Source organism: Ovis canadensis, chromosome 21, assembly GCF_042477335.2.
Source record: "Ovis canadensis isolate MfBH-ARS-UI-01 breed Bighorn chromosome 21, ARS-UI_OviCan_v2, whole genome shotgun sequence".
Lineage (NCBI taxonomy): Eukaryota > Metazoa > Chordata > Mammalia > Artiodactyla > Bovidae > Ovis > Ovis canadensis.
The window spans coordinates 47307685-47314892 of NC_091265.1; the positions used below are offsets into that span (position 1 = coordinate 47307685).

General features: G+C 41.2%; 1 long non-coding RNA gene across 1 annotated transcript; it reads left to right on the top strand.

Annotated features, from left to right (window-relative positions):
• The first annotated feature begins 1630 nt into the window (after window positions 1-1630).
• LOC138427296 (uncharacterized) lies at window positions 1631-3455 on the top strand. The gene is made up of 2 exons (XR_011251945.1): window positions 1631-1933; window positions 3048-3455. It is a non-coding gene; the product is annotated as an uncharacterized lncRNA (long non-coding RNA).
• Window positions 3456-7208: the final 3753 nt, after the last annotated feature.

Consider the following 7208-nt stretch of genomic DNA (forward strand, 5'->3'; position numbering starts at 1 on the left):
AAGGGTACAGTTAGTTGGCAGAGTTATTGCCCGAGTCCCATTTCTGGTAGATTGTTCGGGGTTAGCTCCATCCTTCCATCAAACGGATAGCTAGTGGGAAGCTGCTGTGTAGTGCAGGGAGCTCAGCTCAGGGCTCTGTGATGAGACAGAGGGGTGGAATGAGGGTAGGTGGGAAGGAGGCTTAAGAGGGAGAGGATATATGTACACCTATAGCTGATTCACTCCATTGTGCAGTAGAAACTAGCACAACATTCTAAAGCAATTATCCCCCAGTTTGGGGGAAAAAAAAAAAAAGAGCACAGATTGGAGCAAAATGTAGTGGGGAGGGGGGGAGGAAAGCCTCCAGCAGCCATCAGAACGTTTTTCTCTACGTAACTCTGACTTCAGGCAATTGCTTCTTCCTCCTTCAAGGCTAGGAGTAATAATAGCCCCCTACTGTTTGTTACTAGCCCTGTCTCTCCTTAACGCTTTTAGAAGGCAATGGCACCCGACTCCAGTACTCTTGCCTGGAGAATCCCATGGACGGAGGAGCCTGGTGGGCTGCTGTCTGTGGGGTCGCACAGAGTCGGACACGACTGAAACGACTTAGCAGCAGCAGCAACAAACCTTTGTCACATCCTTGTAGATTATCTCTTTATTAAACTTTCCTCAAATAACTCAGTTCCAGTATGCTGTCTATTTGCTTTGGGGACCATAACTGATAATTCTGGATGATTATTAGATTCTGGCTAGCTAGCTATTAAATACATATGTATATTTCAGTGTATATATCATATATGACACACTTACTCTGACATATATCTCTTTAAAACCTTGTCAAAGAGAAAAAGGATACATTGTGAAAGACCTTTATGTACATTGAGTTTAGATCCACATATCACAAGTTTCCTTTCTAAAACCAAAGGGCTTTATATTGTTCAAGGGAATATTCAAGTGGTTATTCATGATGTTTTTATGATGTTTTCTGTTTCCCTAATACTCATATATAATAACAGGAAAACTTGGTTGGTCAGACAATTAACAAACATTTATTGAGGGCTTATGACTGTATTCTAAAAGTATGGAACACAACACACAGACAGGCTAAATCTCCACCTATAGAAAGAGTGCATAACAGGATTGCAATATATACATAAATGACAATAATAATAAACAGAGTATTGAAAGTCACTGAGGGCTCCCCCAGTGACTCAGCTGTAAAGAACCCTCCTACAATGCAGGAGATGCGGGTTCAATCCCTGAGTCAGGAAAATCCTCTGGAGGAGGGCATGGCAACCCACTCCAGTATTCTCTCCTGGAGAATCCCATAGTCAGAGGAGCCTGGCAGGCTACAGTCCACGAAGTGGCAAAGAGTCGGACACGACTGAAGCGACTGACCACACACACATGTGGAGACAGACAGATAAGCCTGGTAGATCCATCGAAGGTGTTTGGAGTCTATCGGGAAGTCAGAAAAAGGCACAGAGCTTTTAAAGGAAGAGGGTAATGTGCTCAAGTCGGCTTTTAGGCTCTTTGGCAGCAGAATTTGGACTTGGCAGGAGAAAAGAGAAACTACTGGATGGGATGGTGGCTTCCTCTTCACAGAGATGTTTACGCCACACCGAGCCAGGCTGCGGAATTTTTGGAAAGGTTCTGGTGCTTCTGCCATGCGTGTCTTTGTCATTTCATTTCAAATCACCGACAGAGAGCCTACAAGGCGCAAAGCACCAAAGTAGGTAAGAGAAGGGACTTCCCAGGTGGCACTAGTGGTAAAGAAACCATCTGCCAATGCAAGAGATGGAAGAGACACAGGTTCAGTCCCTGGGTCCAGAAGATTCCATGCAGGAGGGCAGTATTCTTGCCCAGAGCATCCCACAGACAGAGGAGCCAGGAGGACTACAGTTCACAGAGTCACAAACCGTCAGACATGACTGAAGTGACTTGGCATGCACAGGTAAGACAAGGTCTAAAACTTCTAGCCATTTTCCATCTTTTTGTACAGCCCACAGTCGAGGTCAAAGACCTAAAGAGATTCATAACTGAGAGAGATGACGATTGTGGGAATTAGGGTATCTTTTTGAAGTAAATAAAATTTTATCTCAAAAGTGATGGATGGGTAAGGCTTTTCTAAGTAGAGCAGCTCAAACATTCTGACCCACATGTCCTTCCCATCTTGGCTACTAAACTTCAAACTAAACGTAGAGACCAGAGATTCTATTTATAGCATTTCTCCAGCATCTTCTTCTTGAAACTCAGAATAAAACAAGTGCCCGACAATGACACCAATGCAGACTGTGTCTCCAACAAGCCAACATATCTAATCGAAAATTAAAAGAGAAAAATACAACTGTTTCTGTTGGGCACGTGACAGAAAACAACAAGAGTTGTATTTTTGTTGAGCTGACTAGCTGTTGGGACAGGGTAAAATTCAGCCCAAACAACTGACTTGGAATTCTAAGCCCTTGGCAGTCACTAAATCTAATTTTAGAAAATTCAGCCAGGTTTTCCTTCAAGGTTTCCAGCTAGCAGCCGAAAGCATAAAACACAAAAATCTCATCATCTCAGGGTGTTTTGAAGTTTTTTTCCTCCAACAAATTGGCCTCAATAGCTTTATTTTATTTGTAACTCAAGTTCAATTTCAGTGAATGCCAGAAATACAACCCAAATCCTAATTAACTAATGAATTAGTACAATAAAGCCTGCCCCATCTATAAGTAATTCATCACATGCTGCTCTCTACTGTGGATATACACTCCACAGAAGTAATCTTGAAAAGGACATAAAGTCCTTGCTATTCCTCTCTTGGTTGTATTTCTCTGAGACGACACTGTTGTCACCTGTTATATATGGCCACTAGCAAGCTCCCAACAATGTAGCTGGAAGGCAAAGAAAGAAATCAACTGACCTTTCTGCAAAAGGAAGGAAGGTGCTGATAGATAGCAAGGAAGCCAAACCAGTTCGGAAGGGACCAGGACTAGAGGGCCTTCTCCTTAGTTACGGATGCATCTGGCCTGTGTCCGTGGCTAGATCATATATCTGACAATATCCTCCCTTTTAATGCTTTGCAGATCCAAGGTATATTATCATACCCTAAGCCTGAACTCTCCAGGGAAATTATGTCAAGTCATAGCCAAGGAAGTTGGATTATAAGAAAATCACTAGAGGAACCAGCTGTCTCATATTCACTGTTATGGAGGAAGGAGAAACCGTGTACCAAAAGGTGGTGCTGTGAGACTGCAGGATGGTGACTCAACTCTGGGCTTTACTCTCAAGACTCCGGAAGATTCGTGCTCAGCATTTACTCCAGGATGGGGAGTGGGGAGAAGGAGAGAACTCAGCTTTATTTTTAGAACTTATCTCTGTGCACTCAGTGGGCTCAGGGTGGACCTAAAGTTCTCATAAGCTAATCTCCCTGGCTTATTATGCATACAGTACACATTCCTGACATGAGCAGAAAACAAACTAATTTTTATAAAGCCCTTGTGTCCTATGTATTCATTATTGGGACCTGCTGACCTGTGTGGCATTGCTATTTTAGAAGAATGGATCATATCAAGATGACTTGTCCTTAAGAAAAAGCTACGTTTTCTGCAAAATACTGAAAAAATGCCTTAGCAGGCAGTTGGAAATAGCAATCTGTGCTAATATGGACATAAAACTGAAACCGTCATACAACTCTCACCTAAAGCATTTGCGATTGCACCTTTTAAAAAGTGAGATCCCGTTGCTGAGTGGCTTAAAATGCCAAGAGGCATTCTTTGTCCACAGCTAACCACATTTTAGAAGTTCTTCAGAGAGACAGAAAGGCAGACAAGCCTCACATCCTTAGGACTGAATTTCTTTCTTGTTTGTTTCTAACCAAGGGTTCCATGGAACAAACGTTAAAGCCCTGACTCTCACTGATGGCAAAGAGCACACTGTCCATGAACACATTGTTTCCTGAACACTAAATATGTACTTTACGTTGTGTCAGGCGCTAGAGAGAGAAATAAGGAAAGTAGAACCCAAATTCATTCTCCTTGAGCCAATTCCAAAAACACACACCAACAAAGAGACCATGTGATATATTTTCAGTCATTACCATGGCGAGCTCTCAAGCTATTGAACTAAGGCAGTTTCTTTCACAAACCCAAATTCCTGCTCTGTTTAAATCCTCATAGTTTGTTTCTGTGCCCCAAGTTCATGGAAATATACAATCTCAAAACTTGAAGGGACTTGGACCGTAGCAAACATTTATTTCACTGATTCATTGTGTCTATAACAGTGCTATATAGTTTCTATGCATTATCTCTTTAATATTTATAACGACTCATTGTTTTTCCCCATTTTACACATAAAGCAACAGAGGCTCAGAAAAAAATCAGTAATCAAAGGCCAAGTCATTAATTTGAAACAAAATCTATACAGTTCTAAAGCCTGTGCTATACTACACCAACTTCCAGATATGAAAAAGCGTGTCCTAAAATCTAACACCCAATAAAAACGTTCATCCAAATATGCGTCACCTCCCATCCATGCCCACAGAAGTTCACCCAGTCTCCAAACACGAGGGACTCACTCCCTTCTGAAGCAGGTCTTTTATCTTTCAACAATTTCCTCTAGTATAAAACTCAGTCACACTTTTAAAGAGGGCAAACCCATATCATGATATGTTTTTTATTGAAGTATAGTTGATTTACAATGTTGTATTAGTGTCGAGTATACAGAAAAGTGATTGTTTACATGTATATATGTAAACAATCCAGATTCTTTTTCCTTATAAGTTATTACAAAATATTAGGTAGAGTTCCCTACACTATACAGTAGGTTTTTGTTGCTTATCTATTTTATTACAGTAGCTTCTATCTAAAGAATTGTTGTTGTTCAGTCACTAAATTGTGTCCAACTCTTTGCAACGCCATGGGCTATATAGCATGCCAGGCTCCTCTGTCCTCTACCATCTCCTCCAGTGTGTTCAAATTCATGCCCATTCAGTCCGTAATGCTGTCCAAGCATCTCATCCTCTACCACCTCCTTCTCCTTTTGGCTTCAATCTTTCCCAGCATCAGGGAAAGAGTTAGTTAATTTTTCAATGAGTTAGTTCTTTTTATCAGATAGCCCAAGTATTGGAGCTTCAGCTTCAGCATCAGTCCTCCCAATGAATATTCAGGGTTGATTTTCTTTAGGATTGACTGGTTTGATCTCCTTGCAGTTGAAGTGATTCTCAAGAGTCTTCTCCAGCACCACGGTTCAAAAGCATCCATTCTTCAGGGCTCAGTGCAACAAGTGCTAATGCTCAGTGTGGTGCTGAGTTGGAAGGGCAGCAGGCTGTGTGCAGAGCAGGTGTCCTTCAGTTTGCTCTGCAAATACCTGGCTTTTCACAGGTAGTGACTAGGTCACAAAACGAAGGGTAGCTCAAGACTGTGTTGTTCAGTTACTAAGTAGTGTCTGACTCTTTGCAACCCCGTGGACTGCAGCACACCAGGCTTCCCTGTCCTACTATCTCTCAGAGTTTGCTCAAGGACTGTGTAGGGATGTAATTCTACTCATCTCCTAGGGAGACTTCAAATCTTCCCATTGCCAGAAGGCTGTGATAAAATATAGTACATTGTATACTTACAAAAGTATCTTCCAGTTTCCCTCATTCTTTTCTTTCATCTTAGTATGATTTCAAAATCAGGAATATCAGATTGTATCCCATGCAGGGTTGCCAAGTAAACCACAGGACACACATTTAAATTTAAATTGCTGATAGATAACAAATGCTACCCCATCCTTACAATGAAAAATTACTTGTTATCTATCAGCAACTCAGATTTAACTGGGCATTCTTTATTTTTACTTCTTAAATCTAGTGACCCTTATCCGTAAAACAGCAAACCCATATTTCATGAGGGTATAAATGAAACAATATTGTAGAGGAGTGAGTTGTGAAAATTAAAAAAAAAAATAACTTTTTAAATTAAGGAAACCAAACCATGTTCAAAATATAAGTCAAAGGATACATAAGTAATTAATAAAACTAAATCACCCCTGGATTGCACAAATTCAGTTCTCCATCCCTTAGATATGTTTGAGTAACGCAGTCTTGGATTTAATATGCAGAGTGATAGCAGCGGTGCTCACTGGGGAATATCTTTCCTTCACTCTCCAACATTCGCTTCCTAGACGAAAGCTTTGTTGCTAATTTAGGGCTTCCCTGGCAGCTCAGAGGGTAAAGCGTCTGCCTGCAAAGCAGGAGACCTGGGTTCGATCCCTGGGTCAGGAAGATCCCCTGGAGAAGGAAATGGCAACCCACTCCAGTACTCTTGCCTGGAAAATCCCATGGACAGAGGAGCCTGGTGGACTACAGTCCATAGAGTCGGACACGACTGAGCGACTTCACTCTCACTTTTCACTTGGAAATTCCCTCTGCCACCGACACGGTCTCTTTGTCAATTTGCCCTGCTCTGCGTGGAGCGAAAGGCTCCACGGATCTACAGCTGTCCCTTGGACACTGCTTAGTGGCTGGTGCAGTGGAGAGTTGTCTCAGAGGAAGACCCTTGGCCTGGAATCAGAGTTTTCCAAAACTAAAACTGGTTTTCCTTTCTTCAGAATTTCCAAATAAAAATACAGGGTGTACGGTCAAACTGGAATTTCAGGTGAACAACAAATATCCTTATAGAATTAATATGTCTGCTGTATTTCAGGGGATACATTTTTACCTAAACATTATTCATCTGAAATTCAAACTTAATAGGCATTCTATTTCATGAGGCAAACCTACCTAGAAACACACGGAGAGGTTTGCGTTCTGCAACAGTCAGATGTAAAACAATTAAAGGATTAAAACAAAACAAAATGAGCAAAACCAACAAAAACAAAGAGACTGACAACCACCTGAGAATCAGCCTGGATAGATGTCCTTCAAGGACACTTGACGTTTCCAAGCGCTTCTTCCAAGTTGGACTCTTGCATCGTGTTGCTGTTATCTACTTGGAAGGCTTCCCCTGCTTCCTCAAAGTCATGAGGCCTTGTCTAACCTCCCCGGTGGCTTATTCTTTCACTAAACTCAGAGGCAGAACCATTTCTTTATTGGACCTGAAGGTAAACAGTTTGAGGAGGATTCTATTTAAGAAGAAAATATGAAATTTTTTTAAAATACAATTATGTTCCAGAGTAAATAATTTTTTAGAATACAATCTTTATTTGGAAAATTTTAAAATGGATAAACACCCCAAGTATTATATAACCCAATGTATTAGCAAACT